The sequence below is a fragment of the Schistocerca cancellata genome, chromosome 3, assembly GCF_023864275.1.
Source record: "Schistocerca cancellata isolate TAMUIC-IGC-003103 chromosome 3, iqSchCanc2.1, whole genome shotgun sequence".
NCBI lineage: Eukaryota > Metazoa > Arthropoda > Insecta > Orthoptera > Acrididae > Schistocerca > Schistocerca cancellata.
In genome coordinates, this window is record NC_064628.1 from 89,268,009 (window position 1) to 89,291,632 (window position 23,624).

At 41.6% G+C, this 23,624-nt stretch overlaps 1 pseudogene; it reads right to left on the bottom strand.

The window, feature by feature from the left end:
• Window positions 1-17,565: 17,565 nt before the first annotated feature.
• LOC126177623 (5S ribosomal RNA) lies at window positions 17,566-17,683 on the bottom strand (annotated as a pseudogene).
• Window positions 17,684-23,624: the final 5,941 nt, after the last annotated feature.

The following is a 23,624-nucleotide window of genomic DNA, read 5'->3' on the forward strand; positions in this document are numbered from 1 at the left end:
TATCTGACTTTAATCTATCCATTTCCAGTTTTAAATTTTTTGACTTGCCTGCCTGTTTAAGGGATCTGACATTCCACACTCCGATATGTAGAACGCTGGTTTTGTTTCTCCTAATAATGACGTCCTTCTGAGTAGTCCCATCCCGGAGATCTGAATGGGGGACTATTTTACCTCTGGAATATTTTACCCAAGAGGACGCCATCATCATTTAAGCTGCATGCCCTTGGGACAAATTACAGCTGTAATTTCCCCTTGCTTTCAGCCATTTGCAGTACCAGCACAGCAAGGCCGTTTTGGTTAATGTTACAAGGCCAGATCAGGCAATCGTCCAGACTGTTGCCCCTGCAACTACTGACAAGGCTGCTGCCCCTCTTCAGGAACTACACGTTTCTCTGGCCTCTCAACAGATACTCTTCCGTTGTGGTTGCACCTGCAGTACAGCTGTCTGTATCGCTGAGGCACGCAAGCCTCCCCACCAACGGCAAGGTCCATGGCTCATGGGGGAGGGGGGGGGGTTGGGGGGGGACGATCATCCACATTGCTCGTACACGCAAATTACTTACCACCAGTTGATTTGGGGACTGGTGAATGGAGTATTTCATTGATTGGACTGGAGACGTACAACAGCATCCCAAATATCACCGAGACTAACAACAAACTGTGTCTGGGTATTAATGGCGAAAAGACATTGTGGAAATAGAACCTGATGTATACGATATCTACGATTGAAACGAAGTCTTAAAACAATCTTCAAATATCAATACACTTAAATCTCAAACAAGGACTGTGAATGTGACGACTGTTTTCAACCAGTAAGGTTCAATAGGCCGCCTACTGGCCCTCACAAAAGGACAGGTTTTCAAGAAGGGTCCTAGTAAATTTTACAAGTCAGATCAGACTATGAACATACTGCCTGTCACCACAATCCAAGTGGAGTGTAACAGTGCAATGAACTCTTACCTCAACGACAGTCTAATTCATAATATTTACGGTTTTTCCCCTCAGTTGCAACAGGGTATAAAATCGTTGAGACTCCCACCAATGCAATATACCTTCCAGTAACAGTTCAAACCTTGAACTATTTGGAGTTGCGTGTTGTGGACCAGAATAATCAACTTGTCGTTTTCGTGGTGAGGAAATAATCATAAGATTACATCTAAGGCAGGATAGGCGTACTGTATAAAACCAGTGCACGCAATCCAAAACACGTCACTTTGCTGCTGAACTGCAAAGGGATAACACATGTGAACTACGAGTTTCTTAAATCATTTAGCTTGAAACCTCGCAATGATATACTCAGTCTATGGAAGCAGTCCATTAGAGTATGATGAGCGAATTATATGTCAGGAATACTTCTCGCACAAACCTTACATTTCAGCCACATTTAACAAGAATGATGAAATTAGGATTGTCATCCAGCACCAAGATGCATTGACGCTTCCATGCAAAAGTTTCATATATTTGGAGGGATTATTCCAGAAAACCGACGGCAGTGCTACACTGGGATTCAGGATTACACGTAATGCTTTAGCATTCTTGTTTCAAGAGATATGCTATGAACTCAATAGGTCTGAGAACGACCATACCCACAATGTCGGCATAAATCAATCCTTAAATAACGTCTCTGCATTATCCACGGATTTGAATGGTTTAGAAAATGGAGGATGGTTTATAGACGATCCGACAGATAGAATGGTTGCAGAGTATAAACTATTTACTGCATGCATACCTCTAAAAATGTTTATGAGCTACTTTGAGGGCACGAGACAGAATTCATTCTGGTATGGAGCTCAAGGAGCTCAAGAGGAGAATATGATCACAATCAGCAAGATAGTAGGGAAAATGCCTCACGTAAGTGTATCAGACGAGGAGTGTTTCAAGCTTTTAAAAGTTCTGAATTCCAGTACATATCTATCAATAATATTTCGCTCATTGAAAGTTTTCAAGTACCCAGTGCTACCGACTGTAAGCAGACAAACATGGGCTTCGAAAACCTCTTTGTATCTAGAGATGCCTAGATTAATCATACTTGCATTTCAGACTGACAGAAGAGAGATCACAGCAGTTGATTCCACTGTATTTGACAGTTGCATGTTAACTAATGTCAGAGTCTACCTGAATTCAGAATTCTATTCATATGACAACTTACACCTGCAATGGGATGAAAATGTATACAGTGTAGCATATGACATGTATGCGAGGTTTTGATCTTCTTACTTTGAAATTACTGAAGCAGAGGGAGAAGGGTGTCTACTCTGTCCATGGAAATTTAAGGAGCTATCACCGATCACTGTAATAGACTGCTCAAAACAGAACTAGATAATTGAGTCTGGACCAGTAGATATACGAACTGAATTCGAATCTTCGACAAATTTCCTGGAACTCACTGCAGCGTATGCTCTAGTTCTACATGACTTCATGACTGTGTTATCAACTACTGCCTGCTCGCCAGTGTTGTGCAACGAGCTGTATAAATGAACTGGTGCTCTGCCTTACCTAGAGCATTCCGCAATGACATCTCAAGGCGTGAACATCACTGCAAATACTCAGGGTTTCTATGATGATAAGCATAGACAGTTCGTATTTCAAGATGTTGCATTCGTAGCATACACAGAAGATGCAGGAACAACAGAGAGATTCTCAACGAGCATTGCAGCGCCAAGGTCTTCCAAGAATGTGAAGTGCGCTCAAACATGGAAGAGAGCAAAGTGGTTAACACATTTCTACCATGGAATTTACTGGGATGATCCTGCCATACCCTACAAAGATATGGTGATGTCTCTTCGATTATTCGACATGGAATTCTACGGGTGTCCTGCTCTCCATCGACTCAGGAGGAAGAAGATGTGTGAAAATAGTGTTGCTGTGTCTGCTTATGAAAAAGTAAAATTATTTTTAGGTTGGATGCGAAATGAATCAATTTTTACCTCACAACCTCTCTGTGCTTTTTTCATCCCTGTTCCCTCTTTGACAGTGTACAGTTTTAACGAGATACTATGCCTGTGGTTTTCTTCAAGCACCGGAAATATAATTTTAGGTATGTTTGCTATATGTCTTTGGAAATGGACGCAGTCACTTGCCTCCTGTTCCCTTAACCCAGTTTATGCTGCACGATAGGCGTAATTCCATGCAACCATTCAATATATTTTGTTACCTCCAATCTTAAACTTCACCTCCTTAGTAGCACTCATCTTCAGAAAAACTAATATCATTTGTGACCTGCATAGCCTATGTATATAATGCAATAGGGGATAGGTTTTTTTTGTAAATAATAACACAGACGCATGGTAACGAATTTTTCGTTTATTCGGTTGACACAAATATAATTCAGTTTTTCTGATTACAGTTCAGTTTTTGAGATTACAATACAGTGTTCTTGAGGTGCAATTTGACTCTGCCATTCCAATGCAGAGATACATTTAACTTACACCCTATGACAGAAACACTGTTCAAGAAAATTTTTACAATCTTTTTCGAGCAGCACTGGAATTTTTTACAAATCTGTACTAAAAACTAATGCAGAGATACTTTTGCTACAACTAAGTTCCACAGTCCCAGTAGCATATCTTTTACAATAATCCTGATGTAATGTGTATACTTAGAATCTAATTTCAACAGTCCCAGTAGCATAGGTTTATACAGTAATAATGATTCTGATGGACTGTATACACTTAAAAACTAATCTGACTAGGATGGCAAGCTGCAGGTGAAAAACTTAAAAACTACTCTATTTACAAGACACAGGTGCACATTTGTTATGTATGAATAAATAAATATACAAATATTTTTTCTGTCTGCCCTCCTTTTTTAAATATTTTTTTGTTTATGCTTTTTTACCTTTTTTCTTTCACACACATGGTGTGCATATATACACATTTTTTCTTTTCTTTTTATCTTTTTTTGCCACACATGATCTTTGTATGTATCTATACATGTGCACATAGAACACATAAATGTTTACATCATACACACACTGACACAGAAACACAGACACACACACACACACACACACACACACACACACATACACACACAAACAAACAATTACTTACACTATGATAAAAGGGTCATATTACTACTCTGCAGACACACCCTCTCACTCTCTACCTCTCTCTCATTCTCTCACTCAATCAGAGTCCCCCATCCCTTCTCTCGTTACGAGTGAGTAGTATGAATACAGGAGAGTTTCAATCCCATCATCACAAATGACCCCTTTTATTGACATGAGGTGACAGGCTGATTTTAGACTGCAGCAGAGTGTACATCTCGTGTCCTCTCGATCGAATACTAATTCGCCATACCAGATGCGGCGGCTGCTCTGCAGCACTGTACAGGCACTGCGAATAGTCTTCGATTGAGAGGGCTCTCGATATGATGCACACCCTTAGCCTGCCTCTGGGTGGCACCTACCAATGTGCAATATGCATATACATATATTTGATCACAGACTTACAAACTCCACAATTGACAATTCATTTGCCTCATCCTTCATAAGACCAATAACCTTCTTGTTCTGTGGAACAATACTGTAAGGATTATTGGCCATGTATGATGATGTGTCGAATTCATTACTGTGGTACCTCATTACTTCATATGGATCGCAGTTCTTTACCCAATAGATGAAGCTGTCTGTTCTACATAATGTAATTTAGGATCTGCGAAATGAGTTTTCGGAAACTCATAATGAAAGCGGTACATGTGGAGGTTGGATAGGTCTAGTATGCACATTCTCACATAAATAGGTTTCGTAAACTCCACTGCAGTCTTTGCCATCTCCACAGCAAAAAAGTTCGTATTAAGTATGGTGACCTGCCTAATATTTGGTCTGGCAATGGATTTTATTACGCCATAACGCCCATCCCATTCGGTTCCAATCAAAATTTTACATCGCTCCCTCAAATTCTCCATTGTTTTACCGAAAATTGAATTATTCTTTAATTTGTAAAAACCTTTCTCAAGTTATATGTCACAGAAGATCTCTGTCTCGTATTCAGATCAATATACTTCAACCAGGGGGTCTGCTTGAAGGAGATAGAATGGGTGATCCTAACCAGCTCCATCCCCAAACTGAGACATTGCTGGAGATTACGACAATGAATAATGTGTCCCTGCTTATTCACCAGCGTTGTCATCTGTTTTGAGGTGTAGCCTCCTAATGGAACTAGTTGCTCTGGACACAGCGGAAATCGGTGCCAGCGTCATGCAAACCACATGAATTCTGCCTCCACCACATACCGTACATCAGGATCAGCTGTCATATGCCCCATAATTTTTCCACCTAATCCCTTGCAGTCGTCTTCAAGCACCCATTAAAACTCACCAATTGGCAGTGATTGCTGCATGGTGTGCCCGTATAAGTTATTTACATCCAGGTACATTATGGAACTCGAATCAAGGGATGTATTGAACCAATCACCTATCACCCATCCGTGGGTTATTTGCCTTCGCATGCCTATGGACACATTCGCAAAGTCCCCTTCGGATCCCTCAGTCATAGAAAAGAAGCATGTCGGTTAGTAATTCGATACCGTGGTTGGTTTTTTTGAGAATTATGTTCCAAGGCAACCCAGGTACTGTGTAATAAAAGGCGGGATCCAGAGAATATGTGGTCATGTGTAGACTCCAGAATTTCCCAAAAACACCCACAAGCAAATGCACGTCTGTGTCCATGTAAAGCCATGCATACTCTCCTAAAGTGGAAAAGTTGAATTCCCGCCAGACATTCATGGCATGCTCATACTCTGCATCCATTATGGCATTGCCTGTAAGATTGCTGGAGAAAGCAGTCGTGTTGAGTAGTCTTGTTTCGTTTAGTTTTGCCATACTATCCAGGTACTCATATGAAAAAACTCCCTTCCTCGTCACAAGTTGGAACTTTTCGTCATCGGGGAATGCCGGTCAAGTCATGAGCATATCCTCCCAGGTTAGAGTTTCAACGAGTTTCTGGAGTGGTACCTGCATAAAACGCAGCAAGTCAAGGAAGTGGAACATAGTTCTTGTCATCATTAGTTTGAAGAATGAAATATATTTCTCTGCACTCTCAGGCAGGACACTCTACTGCTCAGGCAGGACAGTGACCTGTTCTTTCTTCATGCTGAAACCAGCCAAGTGCTCAAGAAGAAGGTAAGAGTCATATGCGCTTAAATTATGGAAGAAAACAGGTATGTGCCTTGGTAACTGGCCCTTCAAATTGCATGTATTGTGGGCTGGCCACAGAACTTCACTGCAAGTTTCCGCTTTTTTACCTAATGGCAGGCCACAAATATGACAGTCAGTCTTGTTATGGTACAAATTTTCATTCTCCTTCGATCTGGTCATGGGAATGTCACTGTAAACCTTATCAACCTCCCATGAAAGTTTCTTGAGCTCAGTGAGTAGCCAAACCGCAGGATTATCCCCGACGTAAGATTTGCAGTGGTTAAGATTTGAATCACAAGACGATTCAATTTGGTATGCTGCCGCATATGGTAGATGTTTTTCTGTAAAGGTAATATGTGAGGCTGTAGGGTCACCTTCACAATGGGTCACAGGAGCGAGGAGGCATTCAAAGTCGGTGTACACCACAAATCGGCATCACTATTTATGGTGAACATTTTTAAACTTTATGAATTTGTGTTCCTCAGGAGGCATAACAACGTACTGGGTTCTTGGAAACGCAATCTACTAGTGCGCTGCTAATAAAATGTGCGAGGAAAAATAGTTCAGGCACTTTAAACAAATATGATTTTTACCATCATGCTTGGTCAGTTGGATAGAAAGGAGTCGACACGTGTCATTGATACAAATATAGTGATAATTATCACCTTCAGAGAAGAGTAGCAAGTTACATGCATCTTACACTCACGAGCAAATTTTGAGAAATGGAACGACAGTATGCTTGTCCTTTTCATTCGACTTGCTTTCCTTCTCCAGGCCCTAAACATGAACTGATACTCTGGTAGTCTGCGCCTCAAATTTAGGTATGTCCTGGATCTTGACTCGATACTATCAAAGTTATAACACTTGTGATTGTCAAGGTATCTACCATATCGATGTGTGCGCTGTAGATCATTTATGCAATTTCTCTCGCAAATCAGGATTGACCATGCCAAACAAGCCTGATCGATTTTATTTTCGACATTAATACATGTCCTCTAATTAACTCAATATTTAGGTAGAAGGATATAGCTAGACACTCCGTTTACTGGATCATAGACATGTGTATGGATGTCCAGATGTAGTATTTCGCTGAGTGCCCTAGCTGACCCCCTAACTTCCTTCTCAGAAAACTTGGCTAGTATAGCACTCAGCATTTGACATGCTCCATGTTATCACGACATTCCCCCCCCCCCCCCAAAGATAATTAAGACTTATCTCTACAATGCCAGAATCAACTTTGGGGGCGTGCAACAGTTCGACGCAGAGCACCGCACTGCATTTAATGGCGGGATACCATGGATCATTGACTATCTTGAGGAGTACCTTTTCCACGACAGGAACGCAACCAATTGGAAACCAAGAGGGTCATGGTACTCTGCTGCTGGATTCTTGATCCTTGTGAATGAGATTCGCTCCTCAAAGGCGTCTGGAATCACTGAGTATTCTAACTGCGTGAATGACCTGATCTCCTTCACTAAAAGGCCAGAAGAAGAAACTACCCCTTGCAACATGATCGTTGCTATCACTAATAATATAACTACAACTAGTCGATGGAGTTGCTTGCAGTGATATTTTGAGGGGTATGTGCTGTACCTCATGATATCAGCGAGGACCTGACAGTGGAGGTGCAGGAGGAGGAGATGCTGCGGAATTGGGCTGGTGCGAGCAGCTGGTTGCTGCAGCCGTGACCTGCTAGCCCATGGACGCCAGAGCGGTGCTGTTGAGGAGGAGGGAGCAGCAGGGCGGGGTCGACGGCGGCGGCGGCTTCCTGACCGGCGACTAGCGGCGCCCTTTCCAGCGAAGCGTGCCGCCCAGGGCCTCGTTTTGACGATATAAGTTTCGCCACCCCCCCCCCCCCTGTACCCGCGCCACACAGTATTGTGTGAATTTTCCTCTGTAGATTAACGAGAAAAATTTAAGTACAAAGTTCTAAACATCGCTTGCTGCCGCTGAAGCTGCAAGGAAAGAAAGAGTACTGATTGATTATTTCTAAACAGAGTGAGCATGTATTACCTTTTCAGTCTGGCCCCTTGGCATCTTCCTCATCTCCTCACGACGACAAATGTCTGCTTCCATCTTCTCCACCCACTGTAGCATTTCGCCCTCACCTGAGCTGGGGAGGTACAATTGGTTTATCTCCCCTATATCGCCTACAATATAATGATCTAATAATAAATAAACATACACAGCCAGCCGGGATGGCTGAGCGGTTGTAGGCGCTTCAGTCTGGAGCCACGTGACCGCTACAGTCGCAAGTTCGAATCCTGCCTCGGGCATGGATGTGTGTGATGTCCTTAGATTAGTTAGGTTTAAGTAATTCTAAGCTCTAGGGACTGATGACCTCAGAAGTTATGTCCCATAGTGCTCAGAGCAATTTGAACCATTTTTTGAAACACACACACACGCACACTACAGGAAACAAAAATATATTTCTTTAGAATATACACTCGCATGAGATCTGCGATGGCTCCAGCGTATCTGCAGCACATACCCCTTCCTGTCCCCGTTCTTCGTCTGCCAGGAAGTCATCTGCAACAACAGAGAATATACATCATATTACATATACAATGAACTTTAATTACGTGTACACAGTACTATAGAGATGAAAATAATTAATGGACATATATAGCCCATGGTGGAATCGATTATGAGACAGGCATTTGCCTTGGAGGGAAGGAGTCCTCACGTGCCTCAGTATTCTGCAGACATTTACTGGGTAAATGTTGTTTTGTTTTGTGGTCTGACTACGACTGATGGCCTGTGGTAGCCCAGCAGGACAGGAGGAGAATGGCCCAGCAGTCGACGCCAGCTCTGAGGTGCACGGCTGGGATAGCCTGCGTGGGTGGCGAGTTCGCGATCGAACGATTTTTAACAGCGTAATTATGTGTGATGGGTGTTTCATGATGGTATTCATTGTATGAGCAGAATAAAAAAAGACGATCGATTTAATTACTTCTTTACAAGACATGTATCTTCCAAAACAGCAAAAAATTATGAGCAAGAGAAATCCAAACTTACAAACCGAATTTTTTACAAATAAACAATATATGCTCTGCTATGTAATTGAACTTCCTGTTGTGAAGTCCTTCCTCTCCAACACAGAGCAGCCAATTTCCAGATAGGGGAGGTGTAGAGGGGAGAGGAGTGTTGGCGGTTTACCAGAGGAGGAGGAGTTAATTAATTGATCAATTTAATTAAGTAGTTAATCAAACTGATTAAGTGGGAGGGGGCTATTCAAATAACTCAGGCCTGAAAGTGTACGAAAGGAAGGATTATTCTCAGAGGGTCGTAACCTGTCAATCAAAAGAGAACAATAGGTTTCGCCCGGAGTGCATATTTGCCCCTAATGTAGGCAACCTGCACAAAGAAAACGCTCTGATTCTGTCTTTGCCCTACTGCGCTCATCAAGATTTATAAACTGTGCTGGAAAAGATGGCTGAATGGCTGCGAGCATTGCAACATTGGATGGGTTCAGATAGAAGGCCACTGGCACGATGTTCTACTAATTTTCCATCTCAGAACCATACCCAAACTTAAGATACTGCTTTGACCATCTGTTGGTATTATAGTTGGTTTGAGCCACAGGCTACCACTGTGCACGAGGCTGTGTCACTCATATTTAGTTAGCTAGTTAGTTAGTTGGTTGCACATTCCATTGATCAATCGCACGGTATGGTAGCTGTTATGATGTGGAATGTGTCAAGTGCACAAGAAATGCACATATGAAACAATTTTTTTAAAATATTTATATATTACAACACAGAGTTAAAGTTTAATATTTGTATTATTTACCCCAATCCCTTAAATGGCACAAAATGCATATACTATATGTATGGATTTATTTATTCCTCTTCAAGACTTCATCTATGGTATAGAAGGAGATGTCAAGGAGATATGATTCAGTTTTATTTTTGAAGCTATTACTGCTGTCTGTCAGACACCTTATTTCATTTGGTAATTTGTCAAAAATTTTTATAGCAGCATATTTTACCCCTTTCTGTGCCAAAGACTGGTTGAGCAAAGGATAGTGTAAGTCTTTCTTTTTTCTGGTATTATAATCATGAATGTCACTTGTTTTTAAACTGGTCCATATTGTTGAGAATAAATTTCGTTAGTGAGTAGATGTATTGTGAGGCTGTTGTAAGAATTCCTAACCTTTTAAAAAGATGCCTATAAGATGTGCGACTATGAACCCCACATATTTCTAACCGCTTTCTTTTGAGCAGTGAATACTTTTTGTCTAAATGTTGAGTTACCCCAAAATATTATTCTGTATGACATCAGAGAGTGAAAGTATGCTAAGTATGTTAGCTTACTAATTTCTATGTCCTCAAAATTGGCAATTATTCTGATCGCAAAAGTTGCTGAATCTAGTCGCTTTAGGAGATCCAAAAAATGAATTTTCCAATTAAGATTCTCATCTATATGTTCACCTGAAAACTTTGTATGCTCTACCCTGTTTACTGATTTCTGTTGATGTGTTATATTTATTGAAGGAACTGTACTTTTTGCAGCAGAAAATTGGATGTAGTGTGTTTTTTCAAAGTTTAGAACAAGCCCTTTTGCAGAAAACCAATTAATTACTTTTCCAAATACCTTATTTGTATCATTTTCAATTTGATTTTCTTTTACTGGATTAATAATGATGCTTGTATCATCAGCAAACTGTGTCAGTTCAGCTTCCTGTTTCAAATAGGAAGGGAGGTCGTTCACATATATCAAGAACAGAAAGGGACCCTTGATTGAACCCTGTGGAACACCTAATGTGGCAAACTTATTTGAATCAGTTGACCCATATAAGGAAACTTTTTGCTTTCTGTTCTGTAGGTATGACTTAAACCACTCATATGCTATTCCATTTATACTATAGAATTGTAATTTCTGTAACATAATGTCATGGTTCACACAATCAAATGCTTTGGACAAGTCATAGAAAATTCATATTGGTGACATTTTACTATTTAAAGACTCTATTATGTGGACAGTGAAATTGTATATTGCTGTCTCAGTGGAACAGCATTTTTGAAATCCAAACTGAGATTTACTAAGTATCCCATTACTGTTGAGATGGCTAACCACTCTTGAGTATGGGCGCTGATGACCAGGCTGTTTAGCGCCCGTAAACCTCAAACACACACACACACTCTTGAGTACATTACATTACCGAAGATTTTTGAGAAAGCTTTAAGCAAGGATACTGGCCGATAATTATTGACATCTGTGGTGTCCCCCTTTTTGTAGACAGGCCTGACAATGGCATATTTCAAACTGTCTGGGAAAATACCTTGAGTTAGTGATGCATTACATGTATGACTCAGAACATCAGCTGTAATTGCTCCACATTGTTTTAATATCTTATTAGAGATGTCATCTACTCCAACAGAACATTTATTTCTCAGAGATTTAATAATTTTACTTATTTAACAAGAGGTTGTTAGGTGAAACTTAATCTGACTAATTTTTTTCAAAACGGACTCTTCCATGTACTGCCTAGCATATTCTTTTCAACTGTTGTCATTAATTTTTTCTCTCACGCTCAAGAAATGGTTGTTAAACACATTAGCTACTTGTGTACTGTTGGTTAGGATGGTCTTGTTCTCTTTAACAGTAATACTACCTACCCCAGTGGTTACTTTTCCTGTCTCCCTTCTAACAACATTCCATATTGATTTTATTTTATTGCTGAAGTTGGTAATTTCTTCTCTAACATACATATTTCTTGATTTCCTTACAACTTTTCTCAGTATGTTACAATAATTTTATAGTGTAAAACTACTTCGGGATCTTTACTAGTTCTCGCTGTCTCATACAGTTTTCTTTTTCTGTCTGAAGACACTTTAATACCTGTAGTAATCCAAGGCTTCCTTGAAAAGTGTGTGGTGTTACACTTAGTCATTTTCTTTGGGAAACAATGTTCAAAGAGGGCTATAAATTTATCAAGAAATATGTTGCACTTATCATTAACATTTGGCTCATTATATACATCTGCCCAATTAACATTTCTTAAGCTTTCTCGGAAATGCTGTATAGATACCAGGGTGAGCGTGAGCGACCTCAAACTTTTACTTCATGGTTTCTAAACTGTACACCTCGTTAGGTTTTGTAAGTTAATCAGTTGTGCATCATGGCCTGACAATCCATTTACCACAGGGAAATAGCATTTGCTGGAACAACACTTATGTGAGATTTTGCCAGTGTCTGGAACATCCCATTCAGCTCAGTGTTAAGATGTCTTACAGCAGTGTTTACCCAGGGCTGGTCATGGCGTTGAAAGACCTCCACAAAACCTACATTTGTGCGCTCAGTTTCTGCTCCTCTTTTATCCAAGTACTCCTAATACAGTATCTTGGATTTATAGCCTGGCTGTTTCCTGCTCCCCCAACTATAATTACCTGATCTTCCTTCTCAAAGTCCCTGCATAGCTGACCTAAGTTTTCTGTCACCTGGCTAAGGCTAGCACTTGGTTTCACAAAACTTGTGACCTGGTACTCTGCACCTAATTTCTCCTGAAGCTGCTGGCGCACACACCACCCATGAATGCTGCCTATGAGCAGAATTCTTCTTTTCCTATTCTGGTTTGATCCCGACCTGTCTTTTTTCTTTAAGCTAATATTCTGCTTTAACCTACTTTCAACTACATCTGGATGAGGTCCTTCCTCCACTTCAGATAGCAAGCCAAACTGATTTACTAATTGAATTTCTGGAGTTTTTCGCCCTTCGCTTTCCACCTTTTCCCAGTCCCCAGTCTCTTTTTCCTCCCTTAACCTACGTAATTCCAAGTTCGCATTCTCTAATTCAGCCTTAAGGGCTCAAATTTTTGCCTCCTGTTCCGCGATTTTTCTGTCCTTTCTACATAACCTACACTGCCATGGAAGAGTGTCATTTTCTACCCTCGTTTCCTTGTCGCTACATTCACCCCATTGAAACCATAACTTACAATCTACACAGAACACCCCTCTTTCAAAATTCTACGGCAACCACCACATTTGTCATACATGGTTTGATAGACAAACTTAACACAAAAGCAGAGAATAAATTGCCACAAGACCACAGTAGGCTAGTTTCGTAACCTGTAGTCTACTAGTCCGTAAATAAACACTAATAAGAACAAATCTTTAAACTTACTTCCGAAAGTTTTAACTACATAGACTCTGTACGACCAGTACGAATTAATTGGACTTTGAAGCAGTAACTCTAGTCAAAAAGGAAAATCTACACTCGCGCGAAATTTACACCTAAAAAACGTAAACAAATCTAGCGACCACGGGCCTTTTACGAAATACTTCCTTTTCGATTTAAATACGGTCAGAAAAGCGAAACCTTCAACAGATAGCCTAGAGAAGAAGTATATACACTAGTCTAAAACGTAATATTAACTAAAGTATCTCTTATTTCAATATTAATCACTTAACTTAGCGCGAGCTTCGTATACGCGCGTCTGCCTAGTTCCAGAGATGTCAATAACTGTCATATGGTAAGAGTAGTCTGCAACAGACGCCACAGACCACAGCATCCCAAAGTGACGTATGGAACAGCGATTAGAACTAGTTCCCACGAAAGTCTGACATAAGCATAGGTAACACCAGCTTCAGCTTCGAACGACAAGATGAGGTGACAGGGGATGGTGGTGGGGGTAGGTATGGAGACGACACACCCACGCAGCCAGTAGACAACGAACCGTATACTCCATTCGCCGAATCGAGATGGAGACAGTGTCAGTAAACAATGCCACGTGCTGAGCTGCCCTGCAGAAGTATAATGCATGTCCTGATCATGTGTTCACTGGGGCTGAACAAAAGGATGGGGAGACGTATCAACAGCAAAGCGCTTATCATGCATAGCTCTTCAGAAATGAGAAACAAAAACGAGAATTAAATCTGTAGTTATGGATACAATTGGGTACTCATTTTTCCTGCTCCCTGTGACACAAGCGCTTTAGTTGGATTTGGAGAAAAATATGAAACGAATAAATAAAACTAGTCACCAGTAATTTTATACAATGAGCTCTCTATTTTTTTTCCCGAATGCAGGCAGAACAATCATACATCTGAGGAGTCAGACGAGCTGTTGCTGCTATTATTGACATCAATAAATAAAGTCTCTTTGTGATCTTCCACAATATTACCCATGTCCCACATTTATATTTCAGTTTTTTGAATGTGGTGTATACATTTCTGCCACATATCTGAAATTCAACCAGAAGTACTTTCACTTCATCCAGTTTGAAGGTTTTGTTCTTTACTGGGACGCAATTACTAATCTGTGCCCACACCACTTCAATGGCGTTCAGTTCACAGTAGTATTGTGGCGTTCTTAAAATCGTTGTGTTTACTGAGCTTTGCAAAGCGTCTGCAACATATGCAAGCAGTGGGGCAAACTATGTTCTGAGACACTTTTGATAACAAATTGATATGCAAATTGGTTAAATTGTGACAGCTGATTGATTTATGACCTTAACCTACTGTTCTCCTAAGTGGTTTTTTATGTAACTGCTCACCCTCCCCACTGAACCTATTGTTCTGTTAATTGATTTATAGCTCCCTGGGAATAATCGTCTGCCACTCGTGGTCCCGCGGTCGCATTCTTGCTTCCCAAGCATGGGGTCCCGGGTTCGATTCCTGCCTGGGGTCAAGGGTTTTCACCTGCTTCGAGATGACTGGGTGTATGTGTTGTCCTCATCATTTCATCATCATTCGTGAAAGTGGTGAGACTGGACTGAGCAATGGTTGGGAATTTGCACGGGCGCTGATAACCGCGCAGTTGAGTGCCCCACAAACCAAACATCATCATCATCTGGTAATAATCCGTCCTTCCTAGACACCCCCCACTCCTCCCCTCCAGCTCCCCCTCTGGAAGCCACCAAACCTCTCCCCTCTCCTTACCGATACAAGCACACTTTCAGGGTTGAGTTATTCATATAGCCCCCACCCACTCTATCAGCTTGATTGACTAATTAATTAAATCGATAATTTAATAAACCCCTTCTGTCTGGGAAATCCCCCCGCCCCCTTCTCTCCCTATCTGGAAATTGGCAGGAAAAAGAATTAGTCTGTGGTGGAGAGGAAGGATCTCATGACCGAAATCGAATGAATGTCAGTTACATAGCAAAGTATAAACAGCTATGTCTACATCTATATAGATACTCCAGAAGCCACCATACAGTGCGTGGTGGTGGGAACCCTCTACCACTACTAGTCTTTTCTTTCTTTTATTTATTCTATTTACATGTCCAGTTCCATAGGACCAAATTGAGGAACAAATCTCCAAGGCCATGGAAAGTGTCAGTACATGAAATTACAACATAAAAGTAATAACATATAAAGATAAAATGTTTATGACCCCAAAAACGTCAAGCCACAAATTTAAGTAAACGCAATCAATAATATAACATAAGAATCAGCTTAATTTTTCAAGAAACTCCTCAAAGGAGTGGAAGAAGTGACCCATTCAGTTTAGATTTGAAAGCGAGTGGATTACTGCTAAATTTTTTGAATTCTTGAGGTAGCTTATTGAAAGTGGATGCAGCAGTATACTGCATACCTTTCTGCACAAGAGTTAAAGAAGTCCGATTCAAATGCTGGTTGGATTTCTGCTGAGTATTTACTGAGTGAAAGCTGCTTATTATTGCGACTAAGCCAATATAGTTAACAAGAAACGAAAGTAAAGAATATGTATATTGAGAGGCCAATGTCAAAAAACCCAGACTAGTGTACAGGGGTCGACAAGAGGTTCGTGAACTTACACCACATATTGCCGAAACTGCCTCTTTAGGAGCCAAAAATATCTTTTAGAATCAGAAGAAATGTAATACCATACAACATAAGGAAATTAGACTAATTTTCGTGTCGAACGATCATTTACTTCAAATACCTTAATCGATTGGGAAACTGACCACTCCTAAAGGAAAAATTACAAATATGGCTAAATACAGGGGTAACGTGTGCAGCACAGTACTTTAATATTCTGTTATTAATATTCTGTTAGGCATTCCATCATATCCATGAGAGTCCTTAGTCTTCAGTGATTTAATTATTGACTCAATCTCCCTCTTGTCAGTATCACAGAGAAGTATTTCAGACACCAATATTGGAAACTAAATGTTTATTTACTTCATCAGCAATGTTCAGAAAATGATTGTTAAATGCTGTACATATATCTGATTTATCAGCAATAGAAATATTTTTACTACAAACTGACTTTATATCATCGACCTTGTTCTGTTGACCAGACACTTCCTTCACAACTTACCATATGTTTTTGAGTATATCTGTGAATTAGCTATTCTATTTGCATTCCACATACTCTTTGCATTCCTAATAACATCCTTAGGCACCTTACAAAAGTGATTGTAATGGGCTACTGTAGTTTGATTGTGACTACTTCTAACATTTTGATATAATTCCCTCTTTGTTCTACATGATATCCTTATCCCACTAGTCAACCACCCAGGCTGCTAGTACCCTGTTTAGAACGTTGTAATGGAAAGCAACTCTCAAAGAGCATGGAAATGTGTTAAGGAAAGCATTATATTTGTCATCTATGTTACCTGCACTATTAACATCCTGCCACTCTTGTTCCTTGATGAGACTTAATAAACTCTCTATTGCCATTGGATTAGCTTTCCTATATAGTTTGTAATTACATGTGACATTTGTTTGAGTACAAAAGCCTTTTAGTGTTAAAATTTATGCATCATGGTCTGAAAGGCCATTCACCTTTTACTAACAGAATACCCATCTAGTAATGAAAATATTGTCTATGACTGTGCTACTGTTCCCCTGCACCCTAGTTGGAAAAAACACAGTGTGCATCAGATAATACGAGTTTAGGAGATCTGCCAACATACTTTTCCTTGCACAGTCATAAACAAAATTAATATTGTAGTTACCACATATAACTAATTTCTGGTACTTCTGATAAAGTAAATCAAGAACCCTCTCTAACTTGAGCAGAAATGCTGTAAAGTCAGAGTTAGGGGACCTATAAACAACAACAATTAGAAGTTTAGTTATACTACATTCATCTGTCCCTGCACAACATTCAAATATCTGTTCAGTGCAGTGCTGTGATACGTCTATGGACTCAAAGGGAATACTGTTTTTTATGTAGATGGCTGCTCCCCCACTCCACAAGGAATTCCTTGAAAAACAGCCAGCTAATCTGTATCCTGGTAAAGGAAGCCTTTGGATTGTCAAATTATTTAAGTGGTGCTCTGAAACCCCGTCCGACCAGGCCTTGGAAGGTCCAACGGTACCAACTGGCCGCCATTTCATCCTCAGCCCACAGGCGTCACTGGATGCAGATATGGAGGGGCATGTGGTCAGCACACCGCTCTCCCGGCCGTATGTCAGTTTACGAGACCGGAGCTGCTACTTCTCAATCAAGTAGCTCCTCAGTTTGCCTCACAAGGGGTGAGTGCACCCTGCTTGACAACAGCGCTCGGCAGACTGGAAGGTCACCCATCCAAGTGCTAGCCCAGCCTGACAGTGCTTAACTTCGGTGATCTGACGGGAACCGGTGTTTCCACTGTGACAAGGCCGTTGCAAGTGGTGCTCTGATATACCAATAATTTCACATTCAACATCTACAAGCAGTTCACTAACTTTATCTCTAATATCTCTTATATTTTGATGAAATATGATAATACCTTCTCTACTTGGAAACATGATGTCCTTTGAAGGTGACTCCTTAGTTAGAGGGACTTCCTTTAAGCGGGTATACCAATCAGTTGACTTCAATCTAAGAAAGGTGTAGCTGTAACAGCAAATACTACAGGAATTTTTCCATGAGTGTTCCCACCACCACCCACTACATTGTCACCTATAAGCTTTGCCAGCCTCCTCTTCCCATACCTATTGAGGTGCAGGTCATGCCCGTGTGAAACCTGATCTACTGCCACGTCTGCAATGTGACCGATGCCTTATGCCATCAGTGCCTTCTCCAGCCCTGTCTTAACTTGCCTAACAGCCACATTAAGATGAGACCAATCATGACGCTGAAACAGTTGCACGAAATGCACATTAGTGCCACCAGTTTGAGAGCCATCTTTACCAGGTCACCACCTACATGACATTGATGATGATGAGAAGGTCCCATACTCCAAGGAACGTAGGGGACGATGCGGGAGACCCGCACCGCTGACTAGGCAAGGTCCTCCTGGAGGTGGTTTGCCCCCCATCCCTATCAAGACTATTCCCTGCTCCAAGCACTATCACTACCTGATCCTCCTTCGTAAAATTCCTACATAACTCCCCTATGCTGCCAGTCACCTGAGCCAATCCTGCACTAGGCTTCACAATACTGGTGACCTGGTTCTCATTGCCCAACACTTTCTGCTACTAGTGGCCCACACCTCTACCGTGCGAACTACTTAGCAGCAGAACCTTCTTCTTTCTGTCAGACTTTGCAACTGACTTAGGCCCCCTAACTTCTAGGGACTGCTGCATGTTGCCTACACCTACAGCTATAAGAGGCTCCTTTCCACTCAACTCTGACAATTGGTCAAATGTAATGCCTATATGCAAAGTACAACTGTCTGAATACCTCCACCTCCTCCTAGCTGCCTTCTTGCCAACTGCCAGTTCCCAATCCCCAGCATCCTTCACTCTCCTCAGCCTACCTAGTTCCTTTGCGTATTGTAACTGCACCTGAAGGGCACATATCTTACGCTCCTGTTCCTCTATCAATTTATTTCTACTGCACATTCTGCATTCCCTGGAGAGGATCTCGCTAGAATGCCCACTGGCTTCCTCACTGCATTCCCCCACAATGAAAGTACTTTGAACAAATCCCACACCGTTACCCACTACCCACAAACCTACGACAGAGCCCAAACTTCACACTCATGGTAAAACCACAGTTACCGAAAAAAAAACTAAACGTCTACGTTACCTTCAGTTCAATTACACCAGTAGAACTATTTAAAGAACTAACAATAGCGGTCTCTAAATTCTCTCTCTGCTAAGAAAGCAACAACTTTTATTAATACTACTAAACCACAACTAACACCAATACCAACAGAACTTCACAAAATGTTCTGTTCCACTCACAAATAGAGCGAGCGAAAGACGACTATGTATATACCTTCGGATGAGGCCTAATTTCTCGTTTCTTTCTTCGTGGTCCTTACGCGCAACGTACGTTGGCGGCAGCAAGATCGTTAGGCAGTCAGCTTCAAATGCCGGTTCTCTAAATTTTCTGAATAGTGTTTCTCGAAAAGATCATAGCTTTCCCTCCAGGGAACCTCCAGGGAAACCTACTGGTAACAAATCTAGCAGCCTGCCTTCGATGTTTTCCTTCAATCCGACCTGGTACGGATCCCAAATATATGAGCAGTGCTCAAGAACAGGTCACTCAAGCAATCTATATGCGGTCTCCTTCACAGGTGGACCACTCTTTCCTAAAATTTTCCCGATAAACCGAAGTAAACCATTCGCCTTTCCTACCACTGTTCTCACATGCGTAACTTAGTTTTTTCCACATCACACCAACTGTAAATTTTGCCTAAGTCGTCTTGTGTCTTCCTACAGTCACTCAACTTCGACACCTTACCGTACACAACAGCATCATCGGCAAACAACCGCAGATGGCTGCCCATCGTGTCCGCCAAATCATTTATGTATACAGAGAACAACAGCGTTCCTGTCACACTTCCCTGGGGCACTCCTGGCGATACCCTTGCCTCTGATGATCCCTCAAAAAAAAAAAAAAAAAAAAAAAAAAAAAAAAAAAAAAAAAGGTTCAAATGGCTCTGAGCACTATGGGACTCAACATCTTAGGTCATAAGTCCCCTAGAACTTAGAACTACTTAAACCTAACGAACCTAAGGACAGCACACACACCCATGCCCGAGGCAGGATTCGAACCTGCGACCGTAGCAGCCTGATGATCTCTCGCTATCAAGGACAACATATTGGGTTCTTTTACTTAAGAAGTCTTCAAGCCCCTCACATATCTGTGAACTTACTCCATATGCTTGTACCTTTGTTGACAGCCTAAAATGGGGCACTGTGCTTACCGGAAATCTAGAAATATGGAATCTACCTGTTTCTCTTCGTCTGTTGTTCGCAGTGTATCATGTGAGAAAAGGGCAAGCTGAGTTTCACATGAGCAATGCTTTCAAAAACCATGCTGATTCATGGACATGAGCTTCCCAGTCTCTGTAAAGTTTGTTATAATCGAACTGAGAATATATTCAAGGATTCTGCAGCAAACCAAAGTTAGGGATACCGGTGCGTAATTTTGCGGGTCCGTTCTTTTACCATTTTTATACATTGGAGTGACCTGCTCTTTTTTAGAGTCACTTAAGAGTCACTCTTTGTAAAATCGAATTGGGATTCCATCCTGACCTGGTAATTTATTTGCTTTCAAATCTTTCAGTTGTTTCTCTATGCCAGGGATGCTTATTACTATGTCGTCCATACGGGAGTCCGCCTGATCGTCAAATGACGGTATGTTTGTCCGATTCTCCAGTGTGAACGATTTCTTGAACGTGAAATTTAAAACTTCGGCATTTGGTTTGCTGTCTTCAACTGCCACACCAGACTGGTCAACAATGGACTGAATGGAAGCCTTACGACCACTTAGCAATTTTACATAAGACCAGAATTTTGTCGGATTCTCTACCAGATCTTTTGCTAAGGTGTGATGATGGTAGTTGTTGTATGCTTCGCGCAGAGATCTTTTCACAGACGCACGAATCTCTACTAACCTCCGCTTGTTGTCATTTGAGCGTTCCGTTTTGAACTGAGAGTTGAACAGTTGCTGCTTCCTCAGCATCCTCCGAATTTCATTATTAAGCCACAGTGGGTCTTTTCCGACCTTTATCCACTTATTAGGGACATAATTCTCCAGACCACAATTTACAATCTGCTTAAACTTTGTCCATAATTCCTGCACACCCATCTTACTGAAACTAAGCGCTGTCAGTTCACTGCGTAAGAGAGATGCTAACGACTGCGTATCTGCTCTGCCTAGCAGAAACACTCTCCTACCCTTCTTGACTGATGTATTAACTTTCGTAATCATAGTTGCTATAATGACACCATGATCAGCTAATCCTTATTTCTATACTGACATTGTCAGTGAGGTACGGCCTGTTTGTGGCTACAAGGTCTAAGATGTTTTCATTGTGTGTGGACTGCCGAGATAGCTGCTCAAGACAGTTTTCAGAAAACGTGTTCAAAAGTATTTTTCATTACTGCCTGTCTGTAACCCCCACAATGAATCAATAGACATTCCAGTCTACGTTCGCTAGTTTAAAGTCCAACTAGTATTGCATGCTCTGGGTATTTACGTGCTATTGGCCACAGACTTTCTTTGAATACTCTAGAATTGTCACTGCAGAATTGGGAGGCCGGTAGAAACATCCATCAATTAACTTGGTTTCATCTACATCTCTTATATGTGACCAGACAACTTCACTGTCACACGCAACTTCAATCTTAATAGAGACAATGTTATTTTCAACTGCAATGAACACTTGTTCTCCTATGGGCTCTAATCTATCTTTTTGTTATACATTCCATGACTTGCTAACTATCTCCACTTCGAGTTGCAGCCAGCTCTCGGCCCCAAAAATAACTTGAGCGTGAGAACTTTTCTGGAGGGCAGTAAATTTTGGAATGTTAGTATGAATACTTTTATAGTTTACTGATAAAATCATGATAGTTGAAGTGTCTTTATTCTGAACGCTGTTTGAGATCCCTTGCTGCGTACAGACTAGTGAGTGTTCATCAGAGCACCACATACTACCGTGTAGACTAAAAAAAACCTCTCGTGCACTCCACAACTACCCTCCTACCTGAGTAGCTGCTTTCTTTGTGTAGTGCACCCCTCACCTATCAAGAGGAGTTCAAGTGGTTCAAGTGGCTCTGAGCACTATGGGACTTAACATCTGAGGTCATCAGTCCCCTGGAACTTAGAACTACTTAAACCTAACTAACCTAAGGACATCACACACATCCATGCCCGAGGCAGTATTCGAACCTGCGACCGTAGGGATCGCGCGGTTCTAGATTGAAGCGCCTAGAATCGTTCGGCCACACCGGCCGGCATCAAGAGGAGTCCTACAAATACCAACATGATAGCGCAAGTTTATAAATCCACAGTCAAGACCGCCACAGAGTCAACGAAGCCTTTGGTTGAGACCCTCCACTTCGCTCCAAACCAAAGGACCCCAATCAACGCTGGGAATGGTGCTGGAAATTGCGAGCTTTGCTTGCACCCCACACATGAAGACAGCAGGCTTCACCACCTCCGCCAGCTACCTGTGTGAACTGAGGATGGCCTCAGAACCCACGTGACAGGAGTCATTGGTGTCGATGTGAGCCACAACCTGCTGACAACTGCACCCTGCATGCTCAGCAGCAGTGCCGCCACCACTTATTGTATGAGGTCCCCCAGCAGACATATCGAGTGCACATTGGCTTTCTTTTCAGCCCTGAACGCCATCTGCCTAAGGGGCTCCATGACGCGCCTAACATTGGAACTGCCAATAACTAGTAAACCCCTTACCCTGTGTGCTTGCTTAGACCCTGCTGAAAGAGCGGCCATCTCTCCACTCAAAGGGTATTCACTCTGGTCAAGCAGCCAGTCTCCACATTGGCCCTCCATCCTGAGTGACGTAAAAGCATTACCACCCACCACTCATCCTGATGTGAAAGTGGAAGCGTCATGTTGGGTGCACTAGAAGGTGGCTTGTGAGCAGAGCCTATGGGAAAAACAAGCAACACCTGAGGTGTGATTCTCCACTACCACTACACCCTGAGGCAGCAGCCTGATGATGACTGACCATAGCCAAAAGAACTTTCAGTTGTTCGCATACTCCAGCCAGCCCCTTCCGCATTTCCACACAGCATGCATACATCCTAACCGTCCTAGCAAGACTAACTGAAGAACTAAACTATAAAAGCAGACAGAATCTTGGATATGCAACATGCTTCCCTCCTGATGTGTCACCAATGAACGATGATGCATTAATGAGATACATAGCTGGCTTTCCAGCGAGCAATACACTGTGCTACAGACTGAATGATATCACACATACAAGAACCCGAGATTAAACTACTTAAATAGAAAAACATACACGAAATTTAGTAATTATACCACAAGGAAAACACAGAAAAAGGTAAACCTTAACTTGCCGCTCTGTACTTTTATATTAGTTGGGAGTTGGAGCCTGATACTGTTTATTTATAAAACTCAATTCACGAGGGTTGGATACCTCTTTTATGTGGCAGGAAAAGCCCATCATTCTATGCTGTTTTGAAAGATGTAGGTCTTGTAAAATACACCGAAAAGAAGTAATTAAATAGAGCACATTTTTTTCCGATGGCGCAAGGAATACCGTCAGGAAATCGACGTCTGTGTAACTCGTTCCAGGTAATTACTCTGTCAAAAACCTTGCAATTGCGTCTTAGCACCAATGCAGTGCAGATCTGCCAGGAGCCATGCCGGCCAGGACACTGCATCTTCGTGCGCCAAAG